Source organism: Rattus norvegicus, chromosome 1 (assembly GCF_036323735.1).
Source record: "Rattus norvegicus strain BN/NHsdMcwi chromosome 1, GRCr8, whole genome shotgun sequence".
NCBI classification, from domain to species: domain Eukaryota; kingdom Metazoa; phylum Chordata; class Mammalia; order Rodentia; family Muridae; genus Rattus; species Rattus norvegicus.
In genome coordinates, this window is record NC_086019.1 from 35,332,551 (window position 1) to 35,353,125 (window position 20,575).

Sequence of the window (20,575 nt, forward strand, 5' to 3'; positions counted from 1 at the left end):
CATGATTTACTTCCAAGTATAGAAATGTAAAGCAGTAACATGCAGTGGTCGTGTAGACACACCGAGGCCAAGGGTCAGTAGCATCACAGTGAGAACATTTGCCTTTGGAGTGTGCACAGGAGACAGGTTAAAACACTACCGAAGGCTCAAGCAGCACCCCTCAACACTGCCAAGAGGACGAAAAACCATGAGAAACGAATGAGAAACTGTCACAGACAAAGTTAAGGAGAATGATGAAATGGAGGCTGGGGTATCCTGCGTGGGATGCTGGGCTGGAAAGAAGAACATTCGTAGACAAATTTTAGAAACTCAAAACTCTCAAAGTCATGAACCAATGTTTATCTCTCAGTTCGACAACCTCACGGTAATTAGGAACGATGTTTACGTGAGGAATATGCTGTTAATTTTGTCACCCTGACAGCATTTAAGAGTCACCTAGGAGACATACTGGCTGTCTCTGTGAGGGGGTTTTCAGAGAGATTTGACAGAAATGGAAAGATCCACTATGAGTGGATCTTTTAAATGATCGTTGTGTTGTTGGGTAACTGGGTTTTGGTTTGGTTTGGTTTGGTTTTAAGATAGGAGGTCTTTGCTGCTGTCCAGTTCAGGCAGAGGTATAGAGGCCGTATACCAAGATCAAACAGTCCCCTGGCCAGAAGGTGCCAGTGGCCCTGTCAAAGTCACTGAACCCAACAAGACAACAAAAATGAAAAACAAAGGAGGAATATATCCCCGGTCCTCAGTGTGGGGAGGTGTAGGGCTTTGGGGCTAATTCCAGATGGCTAATGCCACCTATCCAGGCAAGAAACACACCTGGAAACTGGTGCCGTTTGTTGGGGGATGAGGAGTATTTATGCCTCTGGGGAGGCAGTCTGAGTCTCTGGGGCAAGGTTTCTGTGGCCATGGGCCATTGGCCAGGTCAGAGTGTTGGAAGATGTTTCATCTGCATACTCAGGGACTGTGGGATCAGGGGTAGGGGGCTGGGAACCCTTAGAAGGTCAAACAAGAAGTAAAGCTGGATAACTGTCAGGGTGGGAGAAGGAAGGGAGCCAACTCCTGCCATCCTCATCTGAGGATTGAAGCTCTCCTGGACCTTTCTCCATAATCCTGGGCCATTATGGTCCCACAGGAAGCATCATTCAATGGGCCAGTGAGCATCAGCATACATCTCTCTCTACTTCCTGACTGCAGATGTGACCGACCACCTCATGCTTTGGCCTCCATAGCTACCGGGCCTCTCAGTGTCACTACTACTCCACAATGCCTCAAACACTGTACCCCACAATGATGATTGTACCCTCAAACATTGATTCTTTCTTAATTTGCCAAATAAAGCCTTTCCTTGCCAAGTTTGCTTTTGGTCACCGTCCTTTTCATAGCAACAGAAAACAAACTAGAGTTAAATCAGAAAAGCATAAAATATCAAATAATCAGCAATCCAACTCAAAGTAAGTACAACCAAGACGAAGCCATGCCCTCAATTATTAGAAATAAAAAGAAAAGACAAAAAATGAGTAAAATTCAGATTCAAAACTACGAATGTTAAATAAAGCTAGTATTTTTAATTCAAGGAAATAAAACTGATAAAACAGCACTAAAGGGGGAGGGAGGGAGGGAGGGAGGGAGGGAGAGAGAGAGAGAGAGAGAGAAATGAAATCAAAGATTAAAGAGAGAGACACCATAACCAGTACTCAAGGTAATCCCTATCAAAATATCAGAGTCATTCTTCACAGAAATAGGAAACAACTTCTAAATTTGAAGATCATGGAAAAACTGAAATAGTCAAAAATTGCCGAGCAAAAAACCCCAGCCAAACCAAAAACCTGGAGTTATCATAGCACCTGAATTTAAAACATACTAACAGAATCAGAGAGGCAGAATCAATGGGGTCCTGGCATAAACAGACACACAGGTCAGTGAAACAGAATGTTTTAACCCAGGAATAAATTCACATTTGTAGCTGTTTGTCAGCAAAGGCACCAAAAGATACACTGGACAAAGAGCAGACTCAGCAATAAAAACTTCTGGGAAATCTGGGTTTTTATGAAAGAAGAACAAAACTAGACCTCTGTGTCTTACTGTTCTACCTTACTGTTCTATTGCTGTGAAAAGATCCCATGAACAAGGCAACTTTTAAAAGACAGCATTTAACTGTGGGTGTGCTTACAGTCTCAGAGAGTTAGTCCATGTGAATCACAGCAGGACCGTGGCAGCAGACAGGCGGGCGTAGTGCTGGAGCTGAGCGCTTACATCCCAGTATCCAGGCAGGAGGCAGAAAGAGAGCGACTGGGTCAGAGCCCACCCCCAGTGACACACCTCCTCCCACCTGTGAGCCTGTGGGGCCGGTTGTCATTCACAACGCCACAGCATCTAAAATAATCAAATCGAAATGGGCCAGATATGCAAATGTAAGTGCGGGCGCCATGAAGCACAGGACAGATACTGGCTCTGGAAGGATCCTTTGGATGTGACTCCAGAAAAACACAAGATTCAAAAGCAGAAACTGGCAAGTGGGATTCCGTCAAACTATAAAGTATCAGAACAGTGAATGGTCAACCAACAGAGAAAATGGTGTGGGAGGAAATAACTGCAGACTCGTCATTTATCTGCTGGAAGGACAACATAAATGCCACTTGCTTCCATTTAAGGACCAGGCCTGATTTCAAAAGGAAGGCCATAAGACACCAGCTCCAGGAATAGACCAGAAAATCCAAAAACAAGGTCATAAAAGCCCCTCCCAAAGAACAGCCTGGGGATAACCACAAGAATGGGGACATATCCCAGAACGGGCCATCTGTGCTGGGCAGCCTTATCTCACCCTGTTGCTAAAAGTTCATGACATAGGAATGCAGACCCCTGACCGCCTGTGACCCCACCCCACGGAATTTTAGATTACCTAATCCTTCTAGAGAGTCTCCCCCGATCGATCCATATAAGAAGGCCTTTGTCTGGTGTCGCCATTTTGAAGAATGGTTCACACACACACACACACACACACACACACACACACACACACGAATCATACTGGTTGTCTCCGCAGAATAAATGCTCTTTGTAGTTGCAAACCATCTGAGTCTGGGGTCTTCCTTCCGCTATTTTCGGACCCTTACGCTGGTAAGGGGTTAGTCTCTGGGGTGCAGTAGGAACCCAGTTAAGGGGCATGAAAACTAAATAACCTGATTTTAAAATGTGAAAAATATATTTGTCAAAGGACACGCAGATGGCCTCCAGGAAAATGAAAAACATCCAACATTCTAGTCATCAGTGAGGGGCAGATCTAAACCACAACAGGAGTCACTTCACTCTGGTTACAATGTCTGTCATTACAAAGACAAAAAAAGAAAAGAAAAATTAATGCTGGCAAAGGCACAGAGAAGGGAACTCTAATATAATGTTCATGGGAAAGTTATATGTTATGGAAAATAAAAACTGTAACTTAGCAGTGAGATGGCCCAGTAGGCAAAGGCACTTTCCACCAAGCCTGAACACGGAGTTCTGTGCCTGGGACCCACATGGTGGAAGGAGATAATAGACTCCCAGAAGCCGTCCTCTGATGTACACGTGTGCACCATAGCACTTTTACACGTGCACATGCACACGTACACGCACACACAGAGTAATAGTAGTTTGTTTTGAGTTTGTTTTGTTTTATTTTTAGAGCTCTCATATAACGTAGTAATTCCAACAATGGGGTTCAGCCAAAAGAAATTAGCTCCGTCTCTCAGGGGCACACCTGCTCACCACGTTTACCGCAGCAGTAGTCTAAGCAGCTAACGTATGGATAGCGTACTGACTCAACTTAAACTTCCGCTGCCAGACAAACAGACATAGAAAAGGTGGCAGATAGACACAATGGGACAATATTTGGCCAACTAAAGATAAAGATACTGTCATTTGCAGAAACATGGTTGGTCTTGAGGGGATGTTGTGTTAAGTAAAGCAAGTCAGGGACAGAAAGACACCACACTCACTCATGAGGGGAAGTTCAAAAGGCTGACCTCCTGACAAAGGGCAGAAGCGGGCGGACGCTGGATGCTAAGGAGACGGAGACTTGATAGTGAACAGGTTCTGGATAGAAATGAATCAGAGCAATGGCTCCCAGTGTCTACAGCAGAGTCGCTGTGGCTGAAGCAATTAGCCGTAGCTGAGTGGAAGAACTTCCAACATTCCTAGCCCCGATGTTGCAGGCATCACTTATGTGATCCGGTGCACATGACACTGGCTTCATGAATATTCGCCAGTTGTTATTCTGATAATAATAATAATGTTCTTTGTGGTTTTTACAAAACCATACATATTTTTAAAAGATGTTTGCTTCCTCTTCCCTAAAGAATTGACTATGTGGCTGTACCCATGATGGGTGGCATCCAGTTGCATCCTGCATTCTGAGATCCATGTTGTTCTGGCCACACCTAGTGTACTGGTTTCCAGGGCACCACTGGGATGTCCTCTGTCCAGGGGATTCAGCCTTTATAACAATGGATGTGGACCACATGGGTTTCATAGGCTTTGTGTCCCATCCTGGACTTACTATATATACAGTCAGGAAGGTGAAGACTTGAAACTTACAAGATAAACCAAGATGTGGACTATGGTGGAGAGAGGGAGTGGGGAGAAGTGATATTCTTCCAAGGAGAAGAGCCACCACCTACTTGGATCGTCAGCTAGAGCCCACCCACACGTGTGGCTGCACATAACTTCCTGCGTGATGCCACCAAACACCCACATGCCTCAAACAGCCTCCAGGCGTGTCTCCTCGGGTGACAAGCTCTGAGGAGCAGAGTGGGAGTACCTGGCATGGATGACCACATGGGCGCTCACGCAGCTGCTCCTTCACAAGGCGGAAAAGAAAGTTCAGGATCTGGGACTCTTCCCCGAGGAGCCGCCAGTGCTGGCAAGGAGGACAGCATGGTTCAGACCAAAAATGCATTTTCCGGAAACTCTGAAATCCTTCCCCTAACACTTGCCTCCCTCTGACAGAGCTGCCAGGCTTACGTTTCTCACTATTTTTATTTTCTGGAGAAAGGATCATCCTTATAAATAGCCTTTTAAATGTCAAACGAACTGTTTGAATAATTTATCTTGACTTCCTATCCTGTAGAACTTGCTTAATTTTCTTGGGCATGTCTAAAGGTTAAGGGGAAAGTGTTTTACAAATAAGCATCACCCATGGGGTGTGTGTGTGTGTGTGTGTGTGTGTGTGTGTGTGTGCGCACGCGTTCTTGAGCATGTATTAGGTGCATGTGTACATATATGTGAATGCACAAAGAGGCCAGAGATCAACCTTGAATATCTTCCTTAGTCATTTGCTTTTTGAGACAGTGTCTCTAAATTTTACCTGGAACTCACCGATTTGTCTAGGCTGTCTGGCAAGAGAGCTCCAGGGATTTACTAATTTCTGCCTCCCCAGGGATGGAATTACAGTGTACATCACCACAAACAACTCTTTAAAACAAACAAACAATAGGTTCTGGGGATTAAACTCAGAGTCCCATGCATGTGTGCAATGCAGACACATGACTGACAGGGCCACTTGTCCAGTCCCAAGTGTGCTTCCTTTATTATTATTAATTCACTTTACATCCCGATCACTGTCCCCGCTCCCAATCTCCCCTCTCACAGTCCCTCCACCCACTTCCACTCTCCTTTTCCTCTGAGAGCGTGGAGGCCCCACCAGGTATCACACACAAACACACACACACACACACACACACACACACACACACACACACACACCTAGTCTCTGTAGGGGCCCTGTGGCAATTTTATGAAAACCCTTAATTTAATACCCAAATTTGTGTTACCATAGCTAATTTCACTGCAACTAACACAGCCCAGGGGATGTAAATGACCTAGAGAAAACTGAGGCCCAACTTAAATCTCTCCAGTAAGCGTGCACATTTTTCCCATGAGAACTCAGCTCTCACGACCTCTGGGCAGTTCTTCCTTGTGCCACAGGAAGTAAGTGGATTTCCTACTCAACAGCTTCCCACGTCTGTGGGCCTTTCCTCCTTTCAATTAACAGTCTGCTACATTAATCCACAGATCATCTTTATTGATTTCATTTCATCTCGATTTGTTCTGCTTGAGACAGGGTCCCAATTATTGCAGGTGATCTTGAGTTCACTGCATAGCTCAGGCTGACCCTGAATTCCTGGTCTGCCTGCCTCGAGCTCCCAAGTACCAGAAGTGCAGTCCAACTCCACAACATATGCTTGATGAGGAGTAATGGACTGAACCAAGAGCCCTGTGCATTCGAGGCAAGCACTGTACCAGCAGAACTACATCCCCTGCACCATGTCTGCCTGCGTGCCACCATGCTTCCCACCATGACAGTAATGGACTAAATTTCTGAAACTGTAAGTCAGCCCCAAATTAAATGTTTTCCTGTGTAAGAGTTGCCATGATCATAGTGTCCCTTCGCAGCAATAGAAAACCTAAGACACCAAGACCAACCGTTTTATCCATTCCAGAAGAGTTTTGAGTTTTTTTAGACGTTTCTTATTCCCCACTCTAGTCAGGAAGTCCACTACATTGAATGTCTTGTCCTGCACACAAATGCCCAGGCTACAAGCTGTGTTTGGAAGGTCCTGCAGACTAGATAAGTTCAGAACCAGAAAGGCTGGCTCCCACTTCCACTCTTGAAGAGGATCTGTGTCCTTCAGCACCCAGGCTCCTAGCCTTCCATTCGAGGCACTTCTACCCAGAGTTCCCTGGGAAACTAGTGCAAATTCCTGGGGCTATGCACAGTCTGGGAGAAGTCGATCCTCTCTTTCTCTGTACCATCCTGGTGTGAGAAGTGTCCTTGGACCTACACATGGCTCCAGTGAAATGACCCATCAAGACTATTCACCATGTTTGGCATAGAGGGCTCACTGTGCGTGTTGGAGTTGCACCCATGAAAGGCTGCATGGGATGAAGGGACCAAGGACTAACAAGGGTAGTCAAAATCATTTTAAACTTCAGAGAAAGTGCTGTCCAAAGACAAGGAGAATTCCTTAGGACAACAGGCCTTTCATAGATTTAGGAGCGTTTTAATAAGTTAGCAAATGTATTGCATCAGTGATTAACCCTGAGTAAAAGCACAAGCAATGTTCTTTCGCCTTTACTTGATGCTAATGTTTCTTTTGAAAAGGAGGGAAGAAAAGACCTTCTAACCAGACCTGTGCTAAGGAATTGGGTGTATGGCAGAGAAATGTGGGTCAGTAGAAAGGGGTCATGTGCCCCAGCACCCACCTAAGAGGTCAACAAGACTACAGAGCAAGCCTCTTCTCCACCTTCCCTCCTCCTCCTCCTCCTCCTCCTCCTCCTCCCTCTTCTTCTTCCTCCTCCTGCTTCTCCTCCTTCCCTCCTCCTTTTCCTCCTCCTCCTCCTCCTCCTCTATGAGTTACAAAGCTACTTTTAATACTTTGGGGTATGCCCCACAGGAATAAAAATACTCTGGAAAGGGGTAACTCCTCACCCCTAGAGTGTTCCAGAGGGAAGAGAGGAGGCTACCTGAGGGGAAGCACACAAGGAATCGGCTCTGCAGCAGGGCAAAGGGAATGCCATCAGTGCTAGGACCAGGAAGAAACTCCATGGTGAGACTGGCTCCAGGAACACAGGTGTAGGGTAAGAGGGTTGGACGCAAAGCCACAAAGCTACGCAGGTTCCCCCGTCTTCTTGTTTGCCTTTCTCTGCTTCTGCTGCATGATCTCCAAGTCCTTCTGCTTGTGGGCCACAGCAAAAAGCCCATCATCTCATCTCTTCCCCTTTTGCTCTGCTTCTTCATGATCTTCTGGCCGGCAAGCTCTCACTGGCTACTGTGGGTCATGACAGCCGGTCATGACATGGAGACAGCAGCAGCTTCAACCTGCCTCCGCTGCATCCCCCAAAAGCCCCTTCTTAAATACCACACAGAAGATTGTCCAAGGAGATGATCTCTTCAAAGAAAAGCTGGCCAGAATAAAGGGGCATTCATCAAAGCTGCAGCATTAGCTGAGAAACCCAATGGTCCACGGAGGGGCATAAGGAGAAGTACATAGACAATGTGGGCACTGGGACAATGGGGTAGGTTGTGTTACTACGAAGGAGCCATCATGTCTGCAGCAGGACAATAAGGTAGGCTGTGTTATTTCAAAGGAGGTACCAAGTCCACAAACAAGTGCCCAAGGACCGGTGACAGGGAATGGCCAGGCTCTGACTCTAACAATTGTGGCTTCCTCCCCTCATTCCCTTTTGCATAGGAAAGCTAATCAGAGAAAATGGTGGACACCAAGGACTTTTTTTTTTTTTTCCGGAGCTGGGGACCAAACCCAGGGCCTTGCGCTTCCTAGGTAAGCGCTCTACCACTGAGCTAAATCCCCAGCCCCTCCAAGGACTTTTATCCAGTGCTCCCTCAGTGATATCACAGTGCCTTCAAAGGCAAGAAGGTGAGTTCTCCATAAAAAGCAGGTGCTGGAGCCAAGCCTAGGAAGGCCTGCTCTTCTCACACCTGACCCACACCCACACCCATCCCCTGTACCAATGCCACCTTTCCCAATGCCACCTCTCAGGCTACCAGCCTAATTTTGATGACCAACTAGTTGATACATAATCTGAAGAACCTTCCTGGTATCATCAAGCTCAAGTCCAGAAACTCATCTGACAAAAAACAAGAACAAGGGGTTGGGGATTTAGCTCAGTGGTAGAGCACTTGCCTAGCAAGCCCAAGGCCCTGGGTTCAGTCCCCAGCTCCGGAAAAAAAAAAAAAAAAAAAAAAGCAAGAACAAAACAAACCAAAAGCAACAAAACAAACAAAAACCACCTGGCCCTGCTGCCTACATGAAGCTCTGTCTTCTTCCCAACCCTCTGGATCAACAGACTAGTATCACACGGTGCTTACTTACCGTGCATGGGGTATTCTAGTGGGGTGCGGGGAAGCTTTATTCATTCAGTTGGCCAAGACTGAAGGAGAAGGAAAATTGTTTGATACAAAATTCAGGTATTCCATACCCCAGCTTAGCGCTGAAGGGTCACAGATTTTGGAATAGTAAATGAAACGTGTGTGCTAATGAAGGGAAGGAATATTTGTGTGGTTTCTGGGGACAGGTGAAAATCTTCCAGGAACTCAAATGCCACCTTTTCTCAGACCTTCCATGGTATGCCATTTCTAGTCTTTCACTTGGCAGGGGTTTGAAAGGAAACAGAGAGACAAGGTAAACCTCAGATAACTCTGCCCTATCTTAGAATTCTGAATAAAACGTTTCTCTGCATAAATAACTGAATCAAGGCAAAAGATAAGAGCAGAAAGGGGAAAGAAAACATGAAGGCAGAGAATGGCCTTCCACCATTGGAGGCCAAAGTACAGGTTCAGTGTTCTCATAAATGACTTCCTGTCTCTGAAAAGTAACCTAGGCGACCATGTCATCACAATCCACATGACAGGAAGTAGTGCTGTCTGCAGCAAAGCTGGTGGGAGACTGAAGATGTGTTGTGGGCTGCATGAACTCCCAAGCAAGTGAAGCTGGGGGCTTATATGACCGCAATGACACCATGGGGGCTTTATGATGAGACTTGACCCTGGGCGGACTGAGCACTTGCCACGGACATGATGTAAAATGAGCCTTTGTCTTCTGTAGCATCCAAAGTCCTGCAATGTACATGGTTCTGTAGCCGGAGAAACCAGGAACAAAATGGTCCTCAGCACTACATGGTGGGGCTGTGAGAGGGCAGACTTGGTTTTAAGAGGATGGGGTCCATCTCTCCAGATTCATGGAGTCAGTGACATCCTGTGAAAACTCGTGCCTCTGGAAAGAAGAAGCCCAGAATTTACCAAGTTTGTCGATGACCACATGATGAGTTCCACCCCACAGGGATAAAGCTCCCCTCCTCAAGGGTCATGGGTAAATCCCACACTGTTGTTCTGGGACTGCGGGACCAAGTGTTGTGCAGCAGCTAGGATTGTGTGTTCAATCTACCGGTAACTTATTCAGCTGCATATGAGCCTTACCTCTTTATATAATCCTGGACTCCCATGGGGGCAGCTTTGCCCCTGAGGAGTCATGTGACAATATCTGGGGACACTTTTCTTACCTTTGTGTGTGTGACTACTGACATCTCCCTGCTAGGGGCCAGGGACCCTGATGACCACCCTGAGCGACTAGGACAAGCTCCACCATGTGATGGGCTTTGCCTCTATGTCCAGTGTTGAGACAGCTGGCTGTAAGCCCTAAAGATTCTAAACTTCCAAAATTCTTCCAAATTCCAAATTCATTCATCCAAGCTAACTGTGCTAGCTCCCATATTTAAATAATTATATCTTAGAGACCGAAGTGGCACATTCGAGAGAGGGAAAAGACAGAAAATACAGAATCATTCACTTTCTGGGAGGCTTTCATTAAATTTGGACAAACTTATCACACCATGGTGTGAATGAAAGATTAAGCCCCAAATAAGACCAGGATGATGTTTGCCTGTGGCCTATCACCTTGCCATAATCCCCGATGTCCCCACATTAACAACCATGGCAGGAGCCCCGGCAGTACCACCTGTAAACACAATGTCAACTGAAGGAGAGGCATGGAATTACACCAGGCCAGAGACAGCGCTCACCAAATCGCATGCTCTCCAGCCTCCCACCTCGAAGTTTAATAATATCGCCTGTAATTATAGAGTGCAGTAGCATGTGATGTCACGGACACACTCGATATGTGCTTTGGGGATCTTCAGTGGCCACACTATACATCCCAGGCTTCCCCTGCGCACAGCCTCCCTGTAGATTTAGTCAAGAACAAAGGAAGCAATAAGACAGCTGGTACAGAGGCACCTGCAATCCAAATGCTGTGTCTCCTCTGACAAGAGCCTATGAAGACCCTTCAGCAGAATGTCCCTAGCTGGAGCAGAATGTCCCAAGTGTGACCTGGACCCCCCACCCAGACATAACCAGGGCTATGGTTGTCCCATTGTGGTGTTCTGTCCCTCTGTCCTCCCTGTAGGTGTCCTGCTGGCATAGCAAGGTGCCACAGCCCAGAGTAGAACAAACGTATTGCTTACTGTTATGGAACCCAAAATGTCTGAGCGGGAAATGTTTGCATCGAGACTCTAGGGAAAAACCTACTCTAGGCCACTTTCTGTGGTTTGTGGGTGGCCACTCCCCTTTTTCTCTCATCCATGTGACCATTGTCTGGTGGAAATAATCTAAGTGAGAATTCTTTCTGTTGAGTCACTCAAGGGTTCAGTCTGTGGTCACTTGGTTACTCTGGCTCCGGTTGTGTAGGAGAACATGGTTGGAAGCTGAAGTGTGTGACAGGAAGTCAAAGCTAGAGGTATGTGAAGAGGCCATGATAAGCCAAACCCTCCAGGAGTATGTTCCTAGAGAGTCCATTCAACTGGGCTCTGACTGGTACCTTCCACTGTTTCTCACTAATGCCATCACCATAAGGAATCTTCTACTACATTAAGCCATTCACTGGGCAGCCCTCAGGATCTGATCAGTCCTGGAGATGCCCTCACAGACACCAGAGACGTGTCTGGGGGCTTTGTCCTCTCTATCTCTCATTGACCTTATAATTTGTTTGTGGTGAGGTCTCACTCTCTAGCTCATGCTGTCCTGGTGCCCTCTGGGTAAGTAGCTTAGGGCAGCCTTGAGCCCTCAACCAATCCTCCTGCCTCAGCCTCCTGAGTCCCGAGATCTCAAGTGTAAAGGTCCTTTTTAGTTCAGTCAAGTTGCTGGCTAGGTCAGACATACCTCTCTGTGTCTTTTCACACTGTCTCCTCTCCATGCACATTTGCCTCTGTATCCAAAGGTCCCCTTCTTACCAGGACTGAGCTCCTATTGAATTAGATAAGACTCTTCCCCCATATATATGACCTTGTTATAACTGGATTACTATAAGTGGATTACATAGACCCTACTTCCAAATGCCTTAAAGTATAGGTGTCAAGTTCACTTTACATTTTTCAGAGGGGACACAATCCAACCCATCACCTACCTCTTTTACTGGATTCCTCTTTCGCAAAGGTCCCAGGAAGTAGCAGGAATTCTCAAGGACACTCTTGCCAGAACTCAGACTTCAGCTACATGCATTTCCACTTATACTGAGATAGATTTATACCACTACAAGTGGTGAGTCAGGCTTAGAACCTGGGTCTGATGGGTAGCAAAACTTAGGTCCTTCCTGGTCCCACTTCCTGCCACTTCTCTATCCCTATAACTAAAACAATTCAGCCTTAATTTAGCTCTCTGCACACCACCCAGCCCTCCAGCAATTCTGGAGGAAAAACCCTGGTTTGTCATGAACATGATGTTGGGAAACTCACTCCTTACACTTTTCTATTTTTGACTTAGGCAGCAAAAGTAACCCTTCCCCTTTGTAGTTATTTTCCAGATCCAGCTATTATGCTGTTGGAAATGCAGCCTCTGATGTTTCTGTTTCTGTTTAATGCCAAGTGTCTGGCCTTTGGAGCAGGAGGAAGCATGTAACGCCAGGTAGCACACTCCCTCTGCCTCTCAATGAGGGTGAGCCTCTCAGGACAGTGGGCATCAAACAGCTGGGTTCCCCACGGGACTTTGAAGTGTGTGCCAAAAGACCAAAGTCCAGATGAAGTCATGGTTTCTTCCCCATTGTCTCTGCTTACCTTGACCCAGCTCTGGTTACCCGTCTAGCCACAACTTGACTAGAAGGCAAACTATGTGCTTTTCCCCACAAATCAAGATATTTAAATTCTATCCACTTGAATATCCACTCTCAGTGGCATAATCCTACATTTGCAAAGGCACGCGAATGGAAACCGGAGTACAGCGGTTGGGGGTAAACTCACGGTCACTGCTGTCTTCCTGTTCAGCATCCCCTTTGGCACAGGGTCCTCCTGCTCACCCCATTCTTCCTGCTACATCAGGACCGTGCCGAATGTTCAGACAAGTACCACTGCTGTATTTTTTTCTCACCTGAGTAGGCACGACCTGGCCGTAACCCTAGTGCCTACATAATTACCTGATTTGCAAACCAGTAAAAATCAAAATGAGGCCCTTAGTGCAGCCCCTGAGTGGAAGCTGGCATCCTTGCCAGAAGAGATTGCACATGCGCTGTCAGGTACTGCTGACAGGTTGCATCATCACCTGGGAGAGAAGCCTATGTGTCAGGAGGGACCTTGAAGGCTGGCCCCACTAGGGTGAGAAACACACCCTGACTGACTGGAAGGGAGAAAGTGACCTGGGCACTCATGTGTGTCACTTCTGCTTGCTAACTATGGACACACCATGGCCAGCTGCCTCATTCTCCAACTACTAGGCCTCCCCACCATGGTGGACCGTATTGACAAACAGTGAGATAAATTAACCCTTTGTTCCTTAAGTTGTGCCTTAGTTAGGGTTTTACTGCTGTGAACAGACACTATGACCAAGGCAGCTCTTTTAAGGACAACATTTAATTGAGGATGGCTTACAGGTTGAGAGGTTCAGTCCATTATCATCAAGGCAGGAACATGGCAACATCCAGGCAGGCATGGTGCAGGAGGAGCTGAGAGTTCTACATCTTCATCTGAAGGCAAACAGGAGAAGACTCACTTCCAGGAGGCTAGGGTGAGGGTCTTAAGCCCACACCCACAGTTACACACCTACTCTAACAAGGCCACACCTCCTAAAGTGCCACTCCCTGGGCAGAGCATAAAAACCATCACATTCCACTCCCTGGCCTTGAGATCAGAGATCTCCTTACCTTGATCTCCTGGGATTAAAGCCGTTTACTACCTTGCCTGGGCCTAAGCTTTTCATGGCCACTATGCCTCTAGATCTCCCCGCCAAGACCCAGGTCAGAAGCTTGTGTCTTCCAGCCTCAAGATCTGGATCACAGGATCTGGAGCCCTCCAATTCTGGATTGTAGTTCATTCCAGATATGTCAAGTTGACAACCAGGAAGAGCCATTACAAGTTGCTTTAGTCACATGATCTCATAGCAGTGAGATGAATTAATTAGTACAGATTCGTAACAGGAAGAATCTAGCCACATCCCAGCAACACCAGGGAGAGGTAGAAATGACCTCTGCCCACAGTCTTAAAGGGACCATGGCTCCACCACAGTGTGGCTTGGCCTTCTGGCCTTTGTGACTCTCAGAGCACATGTCTCTATTGTTTTGGGTGACCCGTTGGTGAGTTTTCGTGGTGACAGCATGGGACACTAATAGCTCCTCAATTCTCTCTGCTCTGTAGTTCTGTCAGGGCACAGTTGCTCCAGTTGGAGATCAGCTCAAAAAAGAGTTTTCTGGGGGAGGGGGGAAGAGGTGGGGACTAAATCTGGTTTAGAAAAAGGAGACTTTTTAGAAATGATTATTTTCTCAGCTTTAAGGTAAAACATATAATATCCCTACCACTTCCTGTTGATCACCTCCTTTTACCCTAAGTAGGGACTACAAATGAGCACTTTGTGCAAAGGGCTGAGCATACAAGCTGAAGACAGACTGTAGGAGACAGGGGTGGGCTCTGAGTCACCTCCCACCTGCTGCCTGCGTCCCAGGACTGAGTCATCACAGAGCAAACAGCACCATTTCTCCGCAGGCTCAACTCTCTCCATCAAAACAGAAGCAGCAGACAGGCCACAAGCATGGGGAATACAGGTGCAGACTCTCTTTAAAGGACAAAGAGCCTCAGATTAGGTCACTAGAACCCTGTCTGTTAACTACATTTCCCATCTCTATGACAAAGTACCTCAGAGGAACTACTACAGGGGGATGTCTCCATGAGTCTCCCAGTGTCACAGTGGGATGTGTCATGGTGGAGAAGGCATAGCAGCAGCAGTGTGCATCTGTTCCTCATACCATGGCTGGAGAAGAAACAAGGAATGAGACTTTAAGCAGAGCAGGGTTGTAACCTTTAAATGCTGCCCCCTGTGGTCCATCCCCAGTATCCTCTAGTATGACCTTAAAAGTCTTGACCTTGGGTTGGGGATTTAGCTCAGTGGTAGAGCGCTTGCCTAGGAAGCGCAGGGCCCTGGGTTCGGTCCCCAGCTCCGAAAAAAAAGAACCAAAAAAAAAAAAAAAAAAAAAAAAGTCTTGACCTCCTACAGCACTGTCTGAATTTCCGTCAGCGTTCTCGCTGGAATGGCCTCCTTGATCTTCTTCCTCTAGCACTCTAAGGCCGCTCTTGCCCACATGTCTGAACTCCCACCTTCCCCTGCAAACTATTCCCAAAAGCCCAAGAACACAGTATCAGGTTCATCACAACAACCCTTAGCCAGCAGAGAACATGGCCAGATTGATGGTCCAGCCCAGTGACACACCTGTCAGACAGGGCCTACCTCCAAAAGGTCACACAACCCCCTGGAACAGTGCCACCGGCTGGTGATCAACTATTCAAACCCAGGAGCCTGTACAGCAGCGATTTTCAACCTTCCAAAAACTGTGAACCTTTAATATAGTTCCTCATGTTGAGGTGACTCCAACTATAAGATTATTTTTGTTGCTGCTTCATATCTGTAATTTTGCTACTGTTATGAATCATAATGTAAATATCTGATATGAGGGATATATGGCCCCTATGAAAGAGTCGATCCACCCTGCCTCCCATGGAGGGATTGCAGTCCACAAGCTGCAAAGAAAGGTTCAGAATCGAACGTAGCTAACATGTACATGCAATCCTTGAAGGGAGGCTTTGCAGTCTCTCCAGAAACTCCCTTTGGAATATATTGTGGCTCCTCCCATGTGCTATAGAGGATCCCCACCTGTTGTGGGGATCCAGTGTATACCTGCTAGTATTCTTTAATTAGAGCCATGTACACCCAATGTTTCAGTATTAGAAAAAACACATCGCTATGAGCATGAGCAGCAAGGTTTCATCTCTGTCTGCCTACATTCCTGTAGAATTTCCTGTGGTCCAGGATCCCTGCAGAAAATCTCCATCATTGACCAGAACCACATGTGTCTAACTTGCCAACAAGACTATATAGATAGACCAAGGAACAGCTTCAGGGTAGCAAATGCCTAATATTGCCTAACCAATACCCTCATTTGGTAGAATTGCTAGCCTATGCTGATCTCTGTCAGAGCCAACCATGGACCCACCAGTTGCCTTTGGGGTTCTAGAGCCAATGGATGGCCATGTAAAATGGATCCCTCACCTCAGAGAGAGTACACTAGCCACTATCTCACTCTCCACAACAGCACAGCAGGTGAGACTCACCCAGCAGAAGAGCAACTAACTCATTTAGAGAGACTATTGTGTCACAAGAGCCAAACTCATTCAGGCTGTGCAGGCCTCTCCCTCCAGCTCCAACGCATCTTCTCTGGAGTGAGCTGCCCTCTCTGAGTTCCCCTTTAAGAACCCAGGCTCCTTTCTCCTCCCCTTCCTCCTCCTCCCCCTCCTCCTCTTCCTCCTCCTCCTCCTCCTCTTCCTCCTCCTCCTTCTCCTCTTCCTCCTCCTCTTCCTCCTCTTCCTCCTCCTCCTTCTCCTCTTCCTCCTCCTCTTCCTCCTCCTCTTCCTCCTCTTCCTCCTCCTCTTCCTCCTCCTCCTCCTCCTCCTCCTCCTCCTCCTCCTCCTCCTCCTCCTCCTCCTTCTGTCACCCACACCACATGGATCCTATAGAAGTTGTAATTAGAAGTCCATATATTAGGAGCATTTGTTCACCCACTTCTTCGGTTAGCCCAGACATCATACTTCCCGTGTGTGTGTGTGTGTGTGTGTGTGTGTGTGTGTGTGTGTGTGTGTGTGTGTGTGTGTGTGTGTGTTTGAGACAGACTCACTCTCACTCAGTAGCTCTATCTTGCCTGGAAATTTATGTAGACAAGGATGGTTTCAAATTCACAAAGATCTGCCTGCTTCTCTCTCCCAAGTGCTGGTACCAAGGCCATGTGCTACCACACATGGTCATTGTCAGGTCACGTGCCTGGTGAGATCTTCAAATTCTCCACATCTGAGTCTCACCCAAGAGGATCTGTTAAATGGGCCCTCGGGGTGCCTGAATCTGTCAGACAACCACACACATTAGGCAGGCACACCTGAGGTGCCCAAGGCAAGAGAGGCTGACTTGGAGTAGAAGCCCCTTCCGGTGTCTGCTACTCCATTCTTTTCCTCTCTTTGTTTTTGGGTTTCCCTCCCTTTCTTGTAAAAGCCCAGCAGAGTCTGTCAGAGATGACAAACACTCAGTGAAGAAATGGAATCTTTATGTTGTTTTCCTGTCTAAAAGGACAAAGCGTGTTAACCTTACCTACTTCTCCAGAGGAGAGATATAGGAAGGTCACTTTTCTGTCACATTTTGATTCCTGAGTTTGTTGTTTGGCATGAAAGGAGGGGAAAATGAATATATTTTTCACACCTGTGAAATTGACTAACAACAGACTTCATTTGACTCAAATAAACTGGAGTAATTTGGCTTTGGAATTGGGTTAAATTCTGAGAGTAGCAGACATAAGCTATGAGTTGTAAACACAGGGAGCAGATGAGAACCGGTAAGTGAGAGGCTTTCTAACAAACGTCGGTAGGCACAGCAGCGACACTGAGTGAGCTGGGCGTCGAAGCTGGCAGTGCTATGCCTACTAACCTTCTCCGTTCTCTGTACAGCAGAAGCCCCAGTTACATGACATCTTTGTTGCCAAACTTCAAACAAACAACATCACTAAAGTTATCCAACCAGGCTCAAACACTTATGCAGCAGAGAAAAATCCTTCAAACAAATGAGAGATTAAGAAATGATTTCAAAAACTAAGTACATGATAAAAGGAAGAGGTCATGGGTGCTCTGATTGCTAACCATGCAGGAGTTCCAAGGATGTGTGCGGAGTCTCCTGATGTCTTTTTCACTCACAGGCGAGCTGCTCTGTTCAAAATGTACCATGAAAATTCACACGCCCTTGGATGTGCTTACTGGGTACCACAGACCTCGAGAATAGGACTGGCCTCCCTGTTGTGTGGCTGGTGCTTGAGGCTGGTGCTGGGGGATCTAACCCTTGGCCTCACATGACCTGGGCATGAGATCTTCCACCTGACACACCCAGTCCCATGGAACTCCATCACCTCTGTCACTGCCTTGACAGAGCGCCTGACAGGCAAGTGAAGGCAGCCAGTCATACTGCATCTGCCCTCAGGAAGCAGAATGAGGAGCCATTGCTCAGCTCACTTTCGACTTTTGTAAGTCCAGGACCACAGCCCATGGAGTTCTACCATCCAGTTTGAAGGTGAGCCTTCTTGCCTCATTAACCTAATTCAGATAGCCCATCACAGCCATGCCTAGAGCATTACCTCTTCAGTGACTCTAGATCCTGTCAGCCCAACAATCAATATCAATGTCATACCACACGTGCCATTTTCTTGAACAATCTATACCCAGTGTCTAATTCTGACTACATCCTGTAATAACATATGTATACATAAGACGCAGGTAAGTTTATATATTTATGTATACTTAATTATACATGTGCTTGTTGATATTACACTGATATTAACTGCATTGATCTTTTTATTATTTATTTGTTTATGTCTTATTTGTATTTAGTTATTTATTTATTTATCTATCTAATTATATCTTAGTGCTTCAGTATTTTGCCTTCAAGTTTGTATATGTGCAGGTATTGGACCCCCTAGAATTGGAGTCACAGTTGTGAGTTGCCATATAAACACTGGGAATTCAGCCTGGGTCCTCGGGAAGAGCAGCCACTGCTTAACCACTGAGACATCTCTCCAGCCCCAGTGATGTTCAGTCTTCATCGTCGGTGCTACTGGATCTATAACCACCTGGCAGAAACACTCTAGGCATTGAAGGCAATTCCAGAGAGGTTGGACAGAGAGATGAGAACCACCCTGAGATGGGTGGCCTCATCCCACGGGCTCGGAACCCATGAGAGTGAACAAAAGGAATGGAGAAGGTAAACCAAGGTGAACTATCCATGTCTCTGCTTCCACAACCCAGATGCAATGTCACCAGTCACCTCACACGTCCACAGCCATGCTTTCCCTGCTAGGATCAACCGTTAGCCCCTCAACCCCGAGCCATGATAAACTCTTTCTTACTTTTGTCTTGTGTTTAATTGAAGCAACAAAACAAGTGATTAGCATAGCTGTTTTCCCTTGTTGGCATAAAAATGCCAAGTCGAAGAAACTTCTTGGGAGAGGTTTATTTTGGTGAATGCTTTTCAAGGTTCACAGTTGGTTGGCTCCATCGTTCTGAGGACCACAGAAAGACCAGGCACACAGGGCTCACATCACAGGAGCTGAGAGGCAAAGAGAGAGAAAGATGCTGAGGTCCCAGTGTGTTCACCAAAAAGAGGCCCCATGACCTAACTCCCTCCAACTAGGCTGCACCTCCTCAAAGTGCCGCTGCTCCAAAGGGCCTTGGCTTTTACTATATGACTCATTTAAGATCCAGAATGTGTCAAATAGAAACCAAGCGTCTTGAGGTCAAGAGAAGACACATCCAGGGGTGAGCCTGACCCCAGGAATGGCTGAGTGATGTTTGCAGTAGTTTGCAACAACTATGGCTGGAGAGCTACCAAAATACAGTAGGCAGAGACCACAGATGGGTTACATGCCCTATAATGCAAACAACAGCCTCAAAATCTAAGAATTCTTTTACTCAAATCACTGATAGTACCAAAGTGCTATGTTGAAGGAGTGACATGTTTGAAGAATTAGACTTCTACAATGAAGACAAGGCTGAAGCTGAGTATCATAGGTATCTTCCAGTTCACTTGGTGAGGGGCCACAAATGCTTACCAAGTAGCTAAGCTAGCCGCCTGTACTGGAAAAGCTATTAGGATGAATCTAGCAGTCATTGTGAGTAGGTGTCATTCTTATTTGATTGCTAAGACACTCAAATTTCACAGAAATTAGACCAGTTTCCTCCCAAATCAACTCCTAGAGTAGTGTCCAGGAAATCAGCCCAGGAGACTGCTCACCAACATTTCCACCTCAGCCACAGGGCTTGGCCAGACTATGAGACACTATGAGGTCAGGGCAAACAGAAGCACAGCCCCACTCGTGTGAGGAAAGTGATTGCAGTGCTCACTAAAGTTAACCATCGCTGAGAGTAAACACCATCACCACTGTGTGGTGCCTGAACTCATGAGCCATGCTGACAAGGTGGTGCTCTAGGGACAAAGAGCTGCCTGGCTACCTCCATGACATTGACATCATTCCTAAAGTCCTTTTAGGACTTGATCATGTATCTCCTACAATCACATGCCCACTTCCTCTGAAACTCTGTGCTCTGCTCAAACACAAAATGAGGAGCAGTGGATCATGGATTGTTCCAGATTTGAAACTCTTTATATTCAGATTTCTCTTTTACAAAGTAGCAGGGGGCATAATTAAGCCTATCGCAGACAAACTTAGCTTAGGAGGTAATGGGACACTGGGAAGTCAACTTCACAGTAAGCAGCGTTTGACAAAAGCCTGAGGTAATTAAATGTTTTAAGGCTTATTTCAAAACACTCTCCGTCTAAGCATTTCTAGCTTCATACTATTCCCAAGTCTCAGCATTTATAAACTTTTAGCTTTGTAAAATCCCCCATATCTTGGATCTTGAATGCTCCAGCCTATCTTGTGTCTCCCTGCCCTCAGGGTGTGACGCTGGAAAAGTGTCACGGGCTGAGTTGCATTTCCTCCTCACACACGGCCTTGTTCTAGGTCACAGC

General features: G+C 46.6%; 2 long non-coding RNA genes across 3 annotated transcripts; one reads left to right on the forward strand and one right to left on the reverse strand.

The window, feature by feature from the left end:
* Positions 1-9,497: 9,497 nt before the first annotated feature.
* LOC134484985 (uncharacterized) lies at positions 9,498-10,547 on the reverse strand. Its single transcript, XR_010062857.1, has 2 exons — positions 10,054-10,547; positions 9,498-9,767 (listed from the first exon to the last, which is right to left on the reverse strand). It is a non-coding gene; the product is annotated as an uncharacterized LOC134484985 (long non-coding RNA).
* Positions 10,548-10,796: 249 nt separating this feature from the next.
* Positions 10,797-18,956, forward strand: LOC108348755 (uncharacterized). Of its 2 annotated transcripts, none has more exons than XR_001836366.3 (3): positions 10,797-11,285; positions 17,754-18,121; positions 18,497-18,956. It is a non-coding gene; the product is annotated as an uncharacterized LOC108348755 (long non-coding RNA). The 2 variants fall into 2 exon arrangements; XR_001836367.3 differs by having other exon boundaries at positions 18,512-18,956.
* Positions 18,957-20,575: the final 1,619 nt, after the last annotated feature.